General features: G+C 42.2%; 1 long non-coding RNA gene across 3 annotated transcripts in view; it reads right to left on the bottom strand.

Moving 5' to 3' along the window:
• LOC134474595 (uncharacterized) overlaps positions 1 to 17,334 on the bottom strand; it is a 64,869-nt gene that overhangs the window by 16,991 nt on the left and 30,544 nt on the right. For 2 of the 3 annotated variants that reach the window (XR_010045459.1, XR_010045466.1), the window contains exon 3: positions 636 to 775. The exons of the other annotated variant lie outside the window; for it this stretch is intronic. This is a non-coding gene — a long non-coding RNA (uncharacterized LOC134474595). The remainder of the gene's footprint in view (positions 1 to 635; positions 776 to 17,334) is intronic. 3 annotated transcript variants of the gene reach the window in all.

The following is a 17,334-nucleotide window of genomic DNA, read 5'->3' as shown; positions in this document are numbered from 1 at the left end:
TGAGCCAAGCAAAACCTCCCATAGCAGCTGGAGGATGCAGGTGCTTCCCGGCTCCTCCAGATTCACACCTGGGGCGAGAGCAGAGACCATTCCCAGTCTAGCCCTTTGCTGGCTTGGGCTGCCTCCTCACCTCAGCTGGACACCAAAGTGGCCTGCCCTTTAAGGTACCCCCCTTGCCCCACCGTGTAAGGGATGTGCTTTCCTCACATTGGTGGTTTGCCTGTTCTCTTTTTTGGCAGTAGAATCCTCCTCACAAATGCAATTTTCTCCTGGAATTCAGACTTTGTGACAAACAACAGCAAGACAGTTCTACATATGAGAGAGTTGAGGCCGCAGGACCCTGTGGATTTCCAGTCCACCCTTTCTTCCACATTGACTTGCGGGGGTGGAGGGGGTGGGCATTCACAGAGGGGGGGACTGGCACATTCACAGAGCCTGGGGCTCCTCCCAGCATAATCTGAAACCTAATGCAAGGAAAAAGAATACATAGCTTTATAATGAGGTTTTACAAGAAAAGAAAAATGAGACTGTAGCACCAGATAACATTCTCAACAAAAACTTACAATAAAAAGAGCATTAACAGCGTAGGAGACCAACACAAGTCACGGCACTTAGATCACGACATCCTCTCTGACCTTGCTTCACGGTGACTTTGGGTTACTTGAGTTTTCCCGAATTCGGTTCTTTTCTTAGGTGAAAGCCAACGACATTCACTTCTACCTTTGGGTCTTTCCAAGCAGTCGTTGGCAAAGCTCTTGCTTCCTCCAGGAACATTCTAAGGAGAATAATGGGGATTGATGACAAAATGTATTTGCTGCATAAAGTCCATGTTTTGCAATATTTTAAGTGAGCCAAAATGTAATCCCAATTATGACTATCTTTAAAATAATTACTCATTCACCTGTAATCATTCTCCTTTATTAGAGTTTAAACCTGTACTCGCAATTCATTAACGCTTCCATATTTTATAACTTTCTATATGATGCATTTATTACCTTTGCTTTGCAAGCCATCCCCACTAAAACTTGTTCAAGGCAACTCTGGCATTTTTAGGATGTGGTTTTTAAGTGGTATTGGTGTGCAAATTACATTAGCACATCCAAATTAAATTGTTTTTGCTCTAATGGATAGTGTCAAACAGATAAATACCCACTTTGGATTTTTAGCCATAAAGAATGTGGTCTTAAAAATATCAATATAAGAGCATGCATAAAAATCTAAAATTTAGGGAAAGTTGGGAATATACACCGGGGTTTTGCCCGATGAAATTATTTTCATCTTAAAACTGGTCTTGAGGCTTCTAGATTTAATAAAAAACAAAAAAAAAAAATCAGCACATTCCACAAAGAAGACAGCTTACAGGAAGAAGACGGAGACAGATAGAAAACTGGCCTTCCCCAAAGGCTCTTTCTTTCTTTTTTGGTTTCCTTGGTAAATGTCTGGATCCTTTGAGCTGGACTCTGTTAATTATGCTATTGAAGCTGGGGATTTCGCTCAGCAGCATAAGTACCTGCCTTGCAAGCAGACGGTTGTGAGTTCGATCCCCGGTACCGATAAAAAGATAAAAGATTTTTAAAAAATCTGAAACCCTAAATGACTAGATCCTTTAAGCTGGACTCTGTTAATTATGCTATTCCTTTTCATGATGGCGTACAATATACACAACATTTTCATATCTGTCTCATTTCATTTCATTGTCACGATAATCCTGGGACACATGAGGATTAACCCTCTTTATACCTATTCTTCAGAGGAGGAAACCGCCTGTGTGGAGACACTAACCACCCACACGCCTGGTCCATTGGGTATCCAGCGCCCCTCCCACTGCCCTGTTCAGAGCCCCAGTGCTGATGTGCTGCCCCAGGGCCACTGGCTCCCTCAGGAGGGCCACTGACTCCTCCTCCCCTGCCTAATTCTTTTAGCAAGAGCAGATGCTTTGATCATCTTGTGAAGGCCTCAGTCCCTTAGCCCCTATACTGGAAATACATGTGCCTGGCTCATAACCATACTAAGGAGCTCCACTTGGTGCATAACATGTAGCAACTAGTTTCCAACATGACACTTTTATTTCCTTGTGTCTTATCATGGAGGTGCCCTCTTTAGGTGCCTAAGTCTTGGCTGTCATAGTTCTTCAGAGTCATCCCAGAGCCTCAGGGCAAGCCTGTCTTCCTAATTGAGAGCAAGTACAGAGCTTGTGCTACCTTTGGAAGACCTACCAAGGACGCTGCTCCCCAGGGGGCTTTCCTGCCCTGTCAATCTGGTCGTACAGGCAGCTCCCAAGCTGTATCTTGGGTCACCTCTTTCCTTTTCTCCTGCACTATGTTCTGCCTCAGTAACGGGTCAACAGGAATATGAGGAAGCTGCGGCCACAGCTTGGAGATGCAAAAGTCACTCCCTGCTCTGGCCTCTTGGTGAAGAGGGCATGGTGTAGAACAAGCAGATTCAAGCACAGAGGTTTTCAGATCCTTTTCCCAGGGACTTGGCCTCTTCTTCCTGATACTGAGACAGACTAGGCAGATTCTGGCTTAAGACCTCTGCAATGCTAATGACATTAGACAAGCAGGACCCTGAGCTGTTGCAGGAGGGAGGCAGAAACCCTTAGTTAGGTGAGGGTGGATTATCCTATGCCTGGTTTAGCCTTGTGTAACATACTTAGTTTCACGCGTGCCCCCAAGCACTTTATGACCTGAATGTGCAAGCCAGATACTCAGAGTAGGAGAAGCATCTACTGAATGGCCCCTTCTTTTTGGTACCTCAGGTCCTTGCATTTAGGCAGGCACTTGTGCCACTGAGCTCTATCCCCAGCCCAATCCTTTCATATTTATAATGGCTCTAGGAGGAAACCAGAAATATAGATGACCTCCTCTGGCCCAAGAGACAGATCCCACACAGAGTTACCTGTCAGCTGCAGGGAGCCCCAGCCTTGGGGATTTTCTCCTTGTCATCAGCTATCTAAAATGCTGTAGAGGAGCTGGCACTGATGGGGGCTAGACATGGAGACGATAACCCATTTGTGTGAGGGTTTTGTTTGATCTTTGTCATGGTTATGTACAGTCAGAGATGACTATAGAGACAAAGGGCACACAACTGCTGGACTGTTCAGCTGTTACTCATTTAAAGCATGATTAGTGTTTTCTTCTGAAAGTTAAAGAGGTTTTGTTTCGTAGTTATTTTTCTAAAACCTATGATTCTTTCCTTAGCTGTACAGATGCCCAATAGGTGAATAAAAGAGATTTAAACTGTGACCTTTATTTTTGTATCTTCTATTACCTTAAAGCTTTGAATATAGGTATGTTAATTATTTAGAGTTTTAAAGTCAGCAGTACAAGTTTTCTTAGCCCCAAATTTCCTCACCCTTCCTCATTCTCTTAAAGCTGAGGACATCAGGAGGAGAGTAACTAACTCTCAGGATTCACATCTGAGTGCCAGTTGCACAGTGTCCAATTCCAGACTCCCCTCGCTGCATCGGTGCCTAGCGGTCCCCAGTCACTGTCCTAAACCTGTGTCCCAGGAAAAGCAGAGCCTCACAGGCTGGCACTGCCACAGCAATCATTTCATGGGAACCCAGTCACCCCTCAAGTGCTCAGGATTTCTCCATAGCTACAAACTGAGACTGGGATAAGACTCACCTAGACCCCAGCCCACCAGAAACCCAGAAAACTGGTCTTTTCTCTTTGTTAATAGATAGATCTGATCCTCCTCAGCAGAGGTGCCCCCTCCAGCTGCAAAAGCTAGTATCCTTTCCTTTGTTTTTTTCTTTTTTTAACTTTCATTTGCTAAGGGGGACCTTGCTTAGCTCCTTAAACTAAAACCCCTTCCCATTTTCTATTCTTTTCAACATAAAGCTTTTTCCTACAAATTTTTGTTTTAATTTCCATTTGCATTAACACAAACACCCGTACCAGTTGGTGACAGCTGTATGATTTGCAGGGACAATGAGGAAACTGAGTCTCTTTTACGCAAGCTCTGTGCTTTCTCTGTGTTCATTAGTGTTCACATTAATGAACACACTTAGTGTTCATTATCCCACATTCTTCATGACATTCCTAGAAAGTCAATAGCCCCACTTTACAGTTTAGAAAACCGAGACCTAAGGATAGTAAATGATGTGCTCAAGCTATCAAACTGAGATGTGAAACCAGACCTGCCTGACTCAGGTGCCTGGACTCTTCTTCTGAGCTATCTGAGTACTTATTTGGGATTCTCAGCCCATGTTCAGATTTTTCCAGCACGAATATTAACAAGACAGGAGGCCCTGGGGGATGCCATGGGATTAAGGAAGAAGAAATTCATGAGTTCAGGATAGGCCGTGACATTACAGAGGAGTTTCTACAAATCCTTAAATCCTAGGAGTTGCTAAAACACATTCGGAAAATCTTCAGTTTCAGGGATACTGACACAGTGATTTCAAGAAATAAAGTCACATGTTATTTTAAAAGTCCTCCAGACAAAGAAAAGTTGTTCAGAATCCTCCTAAGTTTCTGAGTGACTTTGGGTAAGCCAGTGATACTCTTGAGGCCTCAGTTTCCTGACAAGATCTCCAATCCTCTGTTCTCTGATCTCAGAGTCAGATCTAACTTAGCCCACGCGAATGGCTCCCCAGTGGAGGGATCCTGACATGTTGATTGTGAAGCGAGCTGCAGACAGTTTGGTATCAACATCAGATGCACAAAGCAGAAACCACCCAAGTACCGTCTCTCCCTCATGATGAGTGTGCAGCACAGAAAGGAGTGGAGAGCCAGTAACACCGGAATGACCCAGGTACCAATTAGTGGTGATTCCAGGTGGGCATAAGGGAAGGGCCAGCCTGCTGCAGAGCTGCATCTTAGCAAGGTGGTGCAGAGAAAGTGGCATTTGTGCGGGATCTTCAAAGACAAAGAGCGTTTCCTACTGGACAGAGGACACATTCTATTCATGGTCTTCATCAGGCATGACAGCACGGGTCTATTCAGCCCAAAATAACTGAGCTTCCCCCAAACCTACTGCATCCTCAAGGAAGGCCTGAGCATGTGCTGTCTTTACTGGGTTCCCAGTCCATAGCGAAACCAGTCAGTCAGTCTCCCAATACCCAGGGAAGATGAGTTGCTGGGCACTGCTGGGACCAGGGGACAGTCTCCTTCCTCTAGTGATTCCCAGACCCTGTCTTTTTTTGCCTTGTTCTTTGCTCAGACCTGCCCAGCCGTGTCCAGTCTTGCCCAGCCCTGCTTTCCCCTGCCCTGTTCTAACCAACTCTAAAAGCCCTACCTACTTGTGCCCTGATCTGCCAAGTCCTGCCACGCTATGCCCAGTTCTGGTGATTTGTGTCCAGGGCTGCTCACATCTATGCCTCATTCTGCCCAGTTCTGTCTGATCCTGCCCAGCTTTGCTTTGCCCGGCTAAGCTCCACAGAGCCTGGCCAGTTCAGTCTCACCTAGCTGGCCCTGCCTGCCCACTGCTGCCTGGCCTAGTGTTGTGCTGCTTTGCTGGCCGTGTCCTGCCTGTCTGTCTTGTGCATAGATCAAAAGAAGAAACAACTCATGAAACCCACTACTGCTCCTGGATTGAGAACACTGGTGAGGACTAGTTGCTATATGGATTTTCTTAATGGAAAGTCTTGGAAGAAGATTCTCTCTAGATTCAGTAGTAAGTTTTGTGCTTCTTTCTGTCATTTGGAATATTTGTACCTCAGGGCATGATGGCTTGATGAGTTTTCCCTGGAGAATCTTGAAAGAAAGAGAGAACCCAAATGCATTGCAAGCCTTTAGCAGAGTATAAATCTTTGTGGCGTGCATTTTTGGACTAGTTTTTCCATCCTATAAGGATGGAGTCTCTTTGACTCTCCCCCTTAAGATTAATTTATTTTCCTTTGTAAGCTACCCTGAATTCTTTTCAGGAAGAAGTTGAGCACAAACAACAGGGAATTAAACTCACATTTTCAGTGTTGTATGGCCCAGAGTCCTAAACTCTTTCCCACACCTAGACTTGGCAGTGTGAACGCTTTGTGTGGGCTATGGTGTTCCCTTCCACATGCAGTAGCTGCATAAGGGCCGGCAGTGGAGTGAAGGTCCTCTTCAGTGGTGAAGAGGACGAACAACTGTGCCCCAAAGGAAGAACAGCTTTTTAAGTGCTTTACTTTGCTTTGGCAAATTTAAATAGAGTCAGGTTTTTAAAAGATCTGCAAAAGATAAAATGATTGACAGCTGTAGCCTTCTTAGATGCAGAAACCACAAAATGAGTATCTTCAGGCAGAAGAAGGGAGGAGACAAAGAGACATAGGAGAAAACACACACACACACACACACACACACACACACACACACAGCAGAGCATACAGCTCCGTGAAGTGGACAAAGTATACACTTCAGTATCAACATCATCGTTAAAAAGGAACACCATTCATTGGGATCCCGTTATAGGGGAAGTTGAAGCATACCGAGGGGCAAAAAAGATGATCTTTGCCCTAAAACATCTCTCATTCTTGCTGTAGACAAGGCAGGAAGATACAAAATATATTTAGCATACACGTTTCACAGAGCATCGAACTGGTGGTGGGGAACTATAGGGGGACTTCACTCCAGGAGGCTTTATGAGCTTCCTGAGCTGCACATGCTAAGGATGGATGGAAACATGTAGACACCAGTGCAGGAGGCCAATTTCACCAGGACCCTGACGCCAGTCCAGGAGCCCACAGCAATGTGTGACAAAAAAGAAAATGATGAAAACTCACTGACCAGGGGCCAAACAGAAGGGGCTCTAGTCATGCATGCATTAACCCACACAGGTCCAAGTATGCAAACGGGGACAAGGGAGGGGAAGGGAAGGAAGTGGATGAGGTGCGGAAGAAAGAGGTGGAGGGGAGGGGAGAGGAAAGGAGGGAAGAGAAAGGGAGAGGAGAAAAACAACTTAAAATGGGCAGCCTCATCTGTCTACTCCCCCTCCATGCCCCAGAAGGTAGACAGAGGAGTTCTTCCTTTGGTGTCTGCTCTGGGCTCTATGTGCCCCCTCAAGGTGTAAACTCCTCACAGCAGGACCCTAAGCCTGAGGTGTAGAGGTCTTTTACACATGGATCCCCAAACCCGTATCTCTTTTGAGAACCATGTGTCTTGTACTTTATGGGTAAGCTGAGGAATTTTCAGGAGTAACTGATTCTTGTACTATTCTACCTTATTTCAGACTTTGAAGCCACAACCCTGAGTGATGCAACCAACAGGTGCTTGGCACCATTTTGATGGAAACTGGCTAAAGAGGAGAAGGCAAGGGTAAAAATGAGCCTTAAGTTGTGATCCAGGGTGATTAAGAGTCACTGAGAAAATCACAGAAACCCAGGATTGTAGCTAGCTTTGCAGAAACATTGGCAGGTCCCATTCTTTCTGGACTCAATGCCATGACCCGTGTCATTTTCTCAGCCTAAATCTCCTGTCCTTCTCCACCTACACTGCTTCTTCGTGCCTTGCAAAAACTCAGCGGAGCCATGCCTGGGAAACTTAGCAGCTTAGTGAGATCCTGTCTCAAAACAGGTGTTTGTGTATGTATTTATTTATTTATTGAAAGCTGGGGATGTAGCTCAGTGTAAAAGCCATGGGCCCAATCTCCTGTACCACCAGGGGGGAAAAAAACAGAAAGAGAAAGAAAATTCCAGTTTCTTAAGAAATTCCCTTGATGAGTCAGTGGAGAGGATTCGTCTCAGTAACTCTTTCCACCTGAGCAAATATCTTTTCGATATTCTACGTGAGAAGACGGGAGGTCAAGCATGAAGTACGTTTGCCACACGCCCACATGCAGCGGTCATCTTGGAAAAAAGCACGTGTGTGTTGGAGCTGCAGGCCCTAGCAGCCACACCACCCAGAGGATACGTTTCCACTTAAAACAATCTATTTTTGCATCATATACTGTTTCCATCCTTCTGTTCTGACTCTGTTTTGTTTTGTCACATTTGGTTTTATTCTCTTCAAAAAAAAGTAGTAAGAACTATGGGAGTAATAAAACCTAAAAAGTATAATTGTTATTGTAAAAAAGAGAGGAAAAGAAAGTGGCCTAAAGGATATAACTGCATGCATATTTAAGTGTGTAGGATAGAAAACCATATTACTGAGTTTTTGTTGGATCATTGAACAGAACTGGCTGCAATCTCACTGTATGAATGTCCACTTTGTATGCTTTAATTTTGTAATTTGGACAACCATTTCTAAGATGACAACATGTAATCTTATTAACTAGTGATTTCTTACTGTATATTTTTTTCTTGAAATTCTGTACTGCTTGTACCCTTTTACTGCTTTGTTTTTTTTTTTCTCTCTTTAAATAAAAAAAAAAACAATGAACAAATTACGGCTATTCAGGCTTATCTATTTGGCAGACACTGTCAAAACCAAGCCGAGATTGTCACTTCTAGGAAAGCACCTGACAATACTTGTAGCTAATGATGCACTCTGAGCTTTTAAGCTGAAATTAGAATTTGCAAACATGTCTTATGTCTCCTTTTCAGTTTGTGATAGGCCACCACTTCTGTCTCTCCTTTTGCCTCAGATGGAGCAAGCTGTTTATAAACAAACCCAAGTTTGCTCTCCCTGTACCAAAAGGTTAAACCACACCAACCTCAGCTGTAGGCAGGAATGCTACTCTGTTCTCTCCCCTTCACCACAATAAAACTCAAAGCCAACGTTCCCTTGCTTTATTCAAGTCATTTCAGACTGGCTTATGCTTTGTAGAAAATCTCAATATATGTGTAACAAATTGTTCATATCCTCTTGGTGTGTTTGTGACATCATCATTCTTGACTTCCAAACCAACCTGGGGTAGAGGTTGGTCCCACTTCCTATATCCAGGATAAGGCAATAGGCAAATTGGGCAGGATGTCTGTGCAGTGACCACAGCCTAGGACTCTTTCCTTGCCTCTGGCAGGCCAACAGCTGTGGTGCTGCAGGCAGTGCAACTTGGAGCCACCACCTCCTGCAAATACTCCCTGAGCTGCACTGTTACCTGCTAGTGAGCTCACATTCTCAGCTTTGCTAATTTGTACTACATTTGCTAGAGCCTCTGTTGTAGATTTCACTGACCTAAATGAGAAGCTTCAGTGATTGGTATGGGATTGTCACACCTTGGGTAGTGTGTCATGACCTAGACCTACCCATGTGTCTTGAATTGGATTATGGGTCTTGGTTCCTGCTGAGACCCACTGACTCAAGGCTCAGGGAGTGACTCTTGCTCTCTGTCACATGTGTGCACCAACCAGGTGCTGACCCTGTGCTATAGAGCATGCAGAGATGCACCTGGTGTTTGATCACGTGAACAAAAGCAAGTAACCTGGTACACAGAGGTATCAGCCCTAGGGCACTTGGTTCTCCAGGATTCTATGTGGTTTAAAGTGCCTCAGCTGTTACTGGTGCTTGATTCTGTTGCAAAAATGGTTCTGATCTTTAGCACTGTCATGGAGGAAATGCCCGTGCTGTTATGATTTAAATATGATGCTTCTCCTCAGAGTTTCATATCAAAGGCATAATCTCCAATGCAAAAATGTTCAGAGGCGACACATAAAGAGGTAATTGGAGCATGAAGATGCTGAGTTTACCAATGGGTTAATCTATTGATGAGTTCATAACTGAATGGGCTTATTAAGAGGTGAGGTCCACCTCTTGGATCAATGGGGGGATACCTTGAATGGTATCTCTTGCTCCTAGTCAACTCATCTTCCCTTTCCTACTTAACCCTTCCCTCCTCTCCACTTCTCTCTTCTCTTCTGTTCAACATAGATGGCATTGCAGGTGGGGATGCATAAGAGAGAGGATGAAATTCCTGACCCTGATGAAATTGGAGTTCCCTGAACACAGAAGATTAAAATGGGACAGATAAAGAACTTTATTGAAGAGTTTCCCATAACCATTCAAAAATATTTTTATAAATTCAGTAGTGTAACTGGATATAACACTCAAAAATCAATAGCATTCCTGTACACAAACAACATACTCACTGAGAGAGAAATTATGGAAATAACACCTTTCACAATAGTATCCAAAACAATTAAATATTTAGGAATCAACCTAGCAAAGGATGTAAAAAACCTGTATGTTGAAAACTATAGTACTCCAAAAAACAAAACAAAACACATAGAAGACGACATTAGAAAATGAAAAGCTATCCTTTGCTCTTGGATATGAAGAACCAACATAGTAAAAATGGCTATACTCCCAAAACTGTTATACAGATTTAATACAATCCCAATCAAAATACCATTAACATACCTCATAGATCTAGACAAAACAAATCTAAAATTCATTTGGAAACAGAAGAGGCGTAGAATAGCAAAGGTAACCCTGAACAACAAAGGCAAGGCAGGAGGCATTACAATTCCTGACTTGAAATTATACTACAAAGCTACTGTGATAGAATTAGCATGGTAATGGCAAAAAAAACACACACACACACACACACACACACACACACACACACCAAACCAGACCTGAGGATCAATGGAATGGATTTTAAGATGCAGACAAAACTACAAAGATATGCAGTCACCTTATCTTTGACAAAGGGGCTAAACATGTTTACTGGAAGAAAGATAGCCTCTTAAATAAATGGTACTGGAGAAATTGGCTTTCCACATGCCAAAGACTAAAACTAGATTCATGTCAATCACTGTGCATCAAACTAAAGTCAAAATGGATTAAAGATTTAAATATCAAAATAGAAACATTAAATCTATTAGAAGACAAGGTAGGTAGAAATCTTGAAGACACAGGAGCAGGCAAAGAGTTCAAGAATAAAACACAAACTGCCCAGGAAGTTCAAATAATCAACAACTGGGATTTCATTTTATTAAAAAGTTTTTGCACTTAAAATGAAATCACTAACAGAGTAAAAAGAAAACCCACAGAATAGGAAAGAATTTTAGCCAGCTGTTCCTCAGACAAAGGACTAATATCTAAAACATATAAAGAAATGGAAAACACCAGGACCCCCAAATTCAAAGACCCAATCCAAAAACAGGCATCTGAGATGAACACACATTTTTCATATGAAGATATACAAATGACAAATAAATATATGAGGAAATGTTCAATACCACTGGTTATTTGAAAAATGCAAACTAAAACAATAGTAAGATTCTATCTCACCCTAGAAAGAACAACTATTATCAAGAAATCAACCAATAACAAATGCTGGAGGAACTGTGAGGAAAAAGGAACCCTTCTCCACTGTTGGTGGGAGTGTAGACTGGTGCAACCACTGTGGAAATCACTGTGGAGATTCCTCAAGAAACTAGGATTGGAAGTCCCATTCAATCCAGCTATCCCCCTTCTGGGCACTTTCCCACAAGAACTGAAAACATCATACCATGGTGATGTATGTGCACCCATGTTTATAGCAGCACAATTTATAATAGCCAGATCTTGGAAACAACACAAATGGCCATCAACCACAGAACGGATAAAAAATGATGTGATGTTTTTATCCAATGAAGTAGGAGGTAAATGGATGCAACTGGACACCACACTCATAAGTGAAATAAATCACACTTACATGTGTAAATATCATATTGTCTCCCTAGTGTAAAAAAACCTGAATGAGTAATAAGATCCAAATGTGCAAAAGATATTGTGATAATGAAAGCAAAAGAAAGTGCTCAAAAGGAAAGAACAACTGGGATAGAGGAAAAGAGAGAAGGAAGAAGGGAAAGAGCACATGTTTATAGGTTTCATTGTCTGTTTCATCATTTTTTATTCCTAAATCCTGTAACCTGAACAACTACTTCTAAGATAACAATATGCAATATATTAACTAGTGTTAATTTCCTACTTCTTTGAAATTCTGTATCATTTCTATCCTTTTTTCTGTTCTGTTTTTTAAAATTGAATAGGAGAATCAGAAATGGAAATAGGATCTGTGATTTCGACTGATTAAAAATGCACTAAAAGAATTTATTCAACGTGAAGATGAAGTAGAATCCAATTGGCTCTTACACCTCTGTAACACTAGCTCAGAATTAACTTTAATACCTGTTGAGAAAAGCCAATTGGCAGGGATGTCTTATGATTCTAAAGTCAATAAATCATTTTAAAAACCATTCAATCTATTGAAATTTATCCATTCTACATGCCCTTGGCAGCACAGTAGAGCCTTCTCATCCACTGGGTGCCCATGACATGGGAAAAATCACATTCCACTGCCGCCATTGTGAATGTTCACCACTTCACTACCTTCCAACCATAGAGTGAACACTGGCATGGTGCAACGGGCTCATTAGTTTGCTGAATGTTCCAATGGTCCGGAGACCCTTGTTAGCCCCAACCTGGGCCTTATGATGGCAGTACAGGAAGTGCAACCTCAAATTACTAGGCAGTTTCACTTCCTTCCCCTTATGAGCCAGACTGTGACTACTAAGGAAGCATTAAATAGCCCACAGTTATCAGTTGTTAATGAGAACAAGATGAAACCCCAGTAAACATTTAACCATCAAAGGACCAACCCAGAGAATAAGGCACCATCTTCCTAAAGGACCTCTAAGTAACTCAGCTTCTCCAAAACCAAGATTCTAATCAAAACACCTGGTATTGGAGACCCCAAAAATTTTAGTTTCACAAATGTTTTAATATTGGGCACAACCCTTGAAAGAGTTACAAGCTTTATTTCAGCAGAGTATGGGGAAGCCAAGGACACCCATGCCATGCCACATCAGATGCCCAGCAAGGTGGCTCCAGGCCTTCTCGACTCCCACACTTTGCCACTCCAAGAGCGCATCAGCCAATATCCTGATTTTAGGCAATGGCAACCAGCACAAGCCTGCTAGGGACTCAGCATCTTACAGGGACACCAGCCACCATATGGGGACAATTGCCCAATGAGCCTCATTGATCTAACAGGTGGCAAATCTCTGTGGTCTTAATCAATACTGGGCTCGAGTTATAACTATACTTTGGATTCCATAACAGTTAACGAAGGGTCAATAAGACATTATTAACTTCACCCTTTAGCATCAATAAGAGATGCAAATACTGAGCAAATAGATATAGCTTCATCATAACCATGACAACTATCACTTCACCAAAGCTGCCCCAAGATCATAGCGCTCAGTACATCCCATAGTTGGCACAGACACTGACTCAGTAAGTAATAAATTGGAATTGAATTAAGTTTTTGCCAGTTGCAGTTGGTTTCTCAAAACGTGATTCTATAGACCAGTGATGTCGAAACTTTTAGAGCTTTTCAATGTTAATAAACAGCCCGGTTTGGCACATGTACCATAGGTTCATCACCACTGCAATGGACTTTTTCTATACTCCTGTTTCCACCTGCTTAAAATAGCTATAGTCAAAATATACAGTCAATATTGTATTCAAAATATATTTTGAAACAAAGACTACAAAAACTAAAAGTCATTATATAAATACTTCCTGAGTCCACTGTCTCCTTCTTCAGTAGCTCTGTTTGGTCAGTGTACAAATCTGACTACTAAGAGTAATCTGTCACACTCTTAATGCCATGGTACCCTCAGTAAGCTTCTCATTCCTAATAGCATTCACATTACTGACTCCATCTAATAGTAACTGTTGCTATAGACTTTGTGAATACGTTCTTCTCTATGGTTATTTTGATGGTTTCACATTCACAGTTCACCTTACCCTTTGAAGAAATAAAATACATGATCACTTGCCTCCTTGTGGAGCATTTCAACAGCCCTGCCATCAAGCCTTTGCAGGCAACATCTTAACCATATTGACTTCTCTATAGGAACACAGGGATGATGTCGTACTGAGGACCTTCTCCTCCAAGGACATTTTAAGAATATGCTCATACATGACATAGACTTGGGTGTCAGAGAGCTTTATGCCATTTGAGCAAATTTCTGGGCATTATTTTGTCTTTCAAAGGATTATCATACACAATGTAGGAAGGACTCAACTGTTCACATTATTAGCACCCACTGCTTTAGAGAAGACCCAATACTTATTGGTTCTACTTGGGTTTTTTTAATGTATTCCTCACGCATAAATTTTACTTAAACTCATTTATGCTAATCCTTGCAAATCAGCCTACTTTCAATGGCTTTACCAGCTGTCCAAATGTATCAGAAAATCTCATTAATGACCATAGAAACACTGGCAATCTCCTCTCATGCTTCCTGAAGCCTGAACCACTTGTGATGACAATAACTGCTTAGGACCTTCAAGTGCACGAAACTCCTCACTTCTGTGTTCCAAACCCACACAGCCACAACTTCTGACTGTACACTGAGGTCCCCCAGAGATGGATGGAAGCTTCCACTGCTCCTAGCCCAGCAGCACTAAGCCAGTCTCTGCCCAGCTGTCATTACATGTTTGGGTCATTGAGGCAGCAGCATGGGCTCAGCATGGTCACAGAGGTTTCCTTATTGAATGAGGAAAGGATATTTATGGATAGAGCCAAAGCTAGATCCTCTGGCATGTCCTCCATGCTGGAGAAAATGGCTACCCTTGTGCTCAATCCCTTGCTAGATACAGTGATACCAAGGGAGGTCACCTTCTTCCAGACCCACTGGTCACCTGGGGAGTCCCTCAAAGTCATTGAGTGATTAGAAAAGGAAGTTTGTATACATTACGGATGGCAGTGGTAATTCCTGATCAACAACCAGGCTCATCGACATATTTTTTCAGAATGTTAGGCCATTGCCAATGGAAAAGTCATCTGGCACAATCAATAACAACAAATATTCCTTATCCAAAGTTTTTAATCTTTAGGATAAAAAAATCCTCAGAAAAATTTTCACCTCATATTGAGAATATAAATCAAAGACATACCCATGACTATACAGACTGAAGTCACAGCACAAAGCTTCAACAAATACTTAACACTCGCTTCAGAGTTCCAGGTAGATTTGCTACTGAGGCACCCCTCTTGCTTCTCAAAATACATCATCCTAAACTTATGACCACATTTGCCATATATAAATAGTTAATTTTTTCTTCAGTTATTCATTGAGCACCTTTTTTGATACAGCAGCTAGGTTAGGTTTTGGGATACAGCAATGAACAAGTTACACATAACTTATGTCTGCCATGAGCTCATAATGACAAAGGAAAGCAAATGAATGTTCAGATAAAAGTGAGGACAGTGCACGAAGGGAAACCAGAGGAGACAGACAGGTCAGGAGAGCTGCAGAGTGATTAGAAGAAGCCAGGTGTAGATCCAAGAGAGACAACTGCCTTCCGCATCAAGAAAGACTATGGTCTACTCTAAGAACTCTAAGAAAGATGTTCACCAGCATCAGAGATTAGAACACTCATGGCTATTAGAGTCAGATCCACAAAACCCTCTAAAGGTATTTCAAATAGAGAAAATCTAATAGACTTAAAGCCACTATGAAAGAATTGAGAAGATGGACAGAAGACTAGAGCAACTCAGAGATCAGGATCAGTAGGGAACCAGAGAGCAGTAGGATCGCCAGAGCTCTCATGGAGGAGCTGTCTGGCAGGAGCCACATGGCAGAGACTGTCTGGAAGGAGCTGGAGAGACAGGAAATGCAGCCCCTACTGGAAATGCCATGCAAGTGGAGGGATGACAGGAGAGCAGTGTCTCTCACCAGTGCTGTGGTGGCCAAGCCTAAGTAGATAATGGGAATGAGATCTGGGAGCTTTCTCTCAGGGGACAGCTCTACTGTGATACACAGCACAGTAGGGGAGAGGAAAATATCAGAGGGCAGACCGGCAAATGACTGACTCAGGAACACCTGAGAAAGGTAAAATTGGAAAAATAGCCAGCATTCACCTGGGGTCTTGTAGGTTCTGTATCTTTAAAAAAAAATAGAGACCTATGAAAGGGCTTTCAGGTGCAATTACAATGTTTCTTTTATGTTAAAGAGTAATACATTTTAAAATGGTTTTCATTTTAGTACATAAATGAAAAGAAATATGAAGACTTATTCATAGTACATGGTGGTCAGAAGCAAAAGCCACACTGATAAATCAGGTTATATCTGGATTTAGAACAAGAATAATGAGGCACCTGAGAATCATGTCATCCAAGACCCCACCTGAGGGTGTCAGTCACATTTCACTTGGAGAAGAGAGCTTGAGGAGAGACAGGATAGCAGTCATTTTTGTGAAGAGTTGACATGCAGTAGGAGGGGTCTCTTTGTTGTCTCTCTGGGAAGAATGTAAGGAGTTAGGAAGTAGGGAATGTAGATTTTATTTCAGTTATGAAGTCAGAATTTCCCAATGCATAGGACTTTTGAATAATGAAATGGTCTTGTCCTCCACAAGACAGTGAGCAAAGGTCATCAAATGGAACCTCGAATTAGTTGGAGTCAGATCATGGGACAGTCACAAAGGCACAAAATTTCAGTGGCTTAATAAATATGGTGAAAGTTTGATTTTGCACCAGTGTGGAGCAGCAGGGGTCTTTGAACCCTGTGATTACTCAATCTGCTGGTGATGGGCGCACGAGTAACCATGATCGCCAGTGAATGAAAGGGGAGGTCCAGTTAGAGCTCTGGTTCACAAATAATGTGATCCTTCCTCTGCGTATTTCAGAGGTCAGAGAGCTCACATGGGTACTTTTTGTGCCCTGGAAATATTTGGGAGAGGAGCACTAATGACAATCATAAACTAGAGCCTCTTGATTATGCTTATCCTTCCTCCATTACAGGATGGTTAAGAGGTTAAAAAGATGCACATGAAAACTCGTTATTAACAATAAAGGGCGAAGCAAATAACACGCACTAATGATATCCTGCATCTTGTTGCTACTGTTTCTTGACAGCCTAGTGCCACATGTGGCACATGTTGGAAGCTCAGTAAACCTTGCTGAAAGAGTATAGATTAATAATCATTTCTGATTTCTTATTGGTGAAATTAAAGTTGCCTCTCAGTATTATAGGAAAAGGCGGCTAGTACACTCGCATTTTTAGGATGTTGAAAGCAGATTCTCTTGTTTCGATGGAAGACAAATTAAATGATCTCAAAAGCCCTTTTTAACAGCAACAAGAAAAAATGCTTAAGTGCCTAACTTCCCCCTGGAGACATAAAAATAAAATGATCATTCTGAAATAAGGGTCCAGCTTTCATGGCTTGTGAAAGAGTTTTTATTCTTTCAAATAAACCCTTCCCTCATTCACTCTGTACTTAGCTGCTCTGGTTTATTACCTTGATAGCATGAAACACTTTCTGAGCTTTATCTACTGTGAACCGGGCAAGCACAGTAGCAAGACGAAGCAGACAGGCATTTTTTCCCTTGTAGGTAACTCCTGGGTCAAGAGTGCTGGTCATGTAGTAGACACTCAGTGTGTGTCCAGCCAGAGCTGCTTAACCCACTAAGAAATGAGAAGAACGAAGCTTAGCAAACCAGATCAAGAGCCAGGGCTTCTAAATAAGAGCAGAATGT

Source organism: Cavia porcellus, unplaced genomic scaffold (genome assembly GCF_034190915.1).
Source record: "Cavia porcellus strain 051 isolate PalLab524CR breed Dunkin Hartley unplaced genomic scaffold, mCavPor4.1 scaffold_1, whole genome shotgun sequence".
Classification (NCBI taxonomy): domain Eukaryota; kingdom Metazoa; phylum Chordata; class Mammalia; order Rodentia; family Caviidae; genus Cavia; species Cavia porcellus.
Note: the sequence above shows the minus strand (reverse complement) of the source record. Positions and strands in the feature narration are given on the sequence as shown.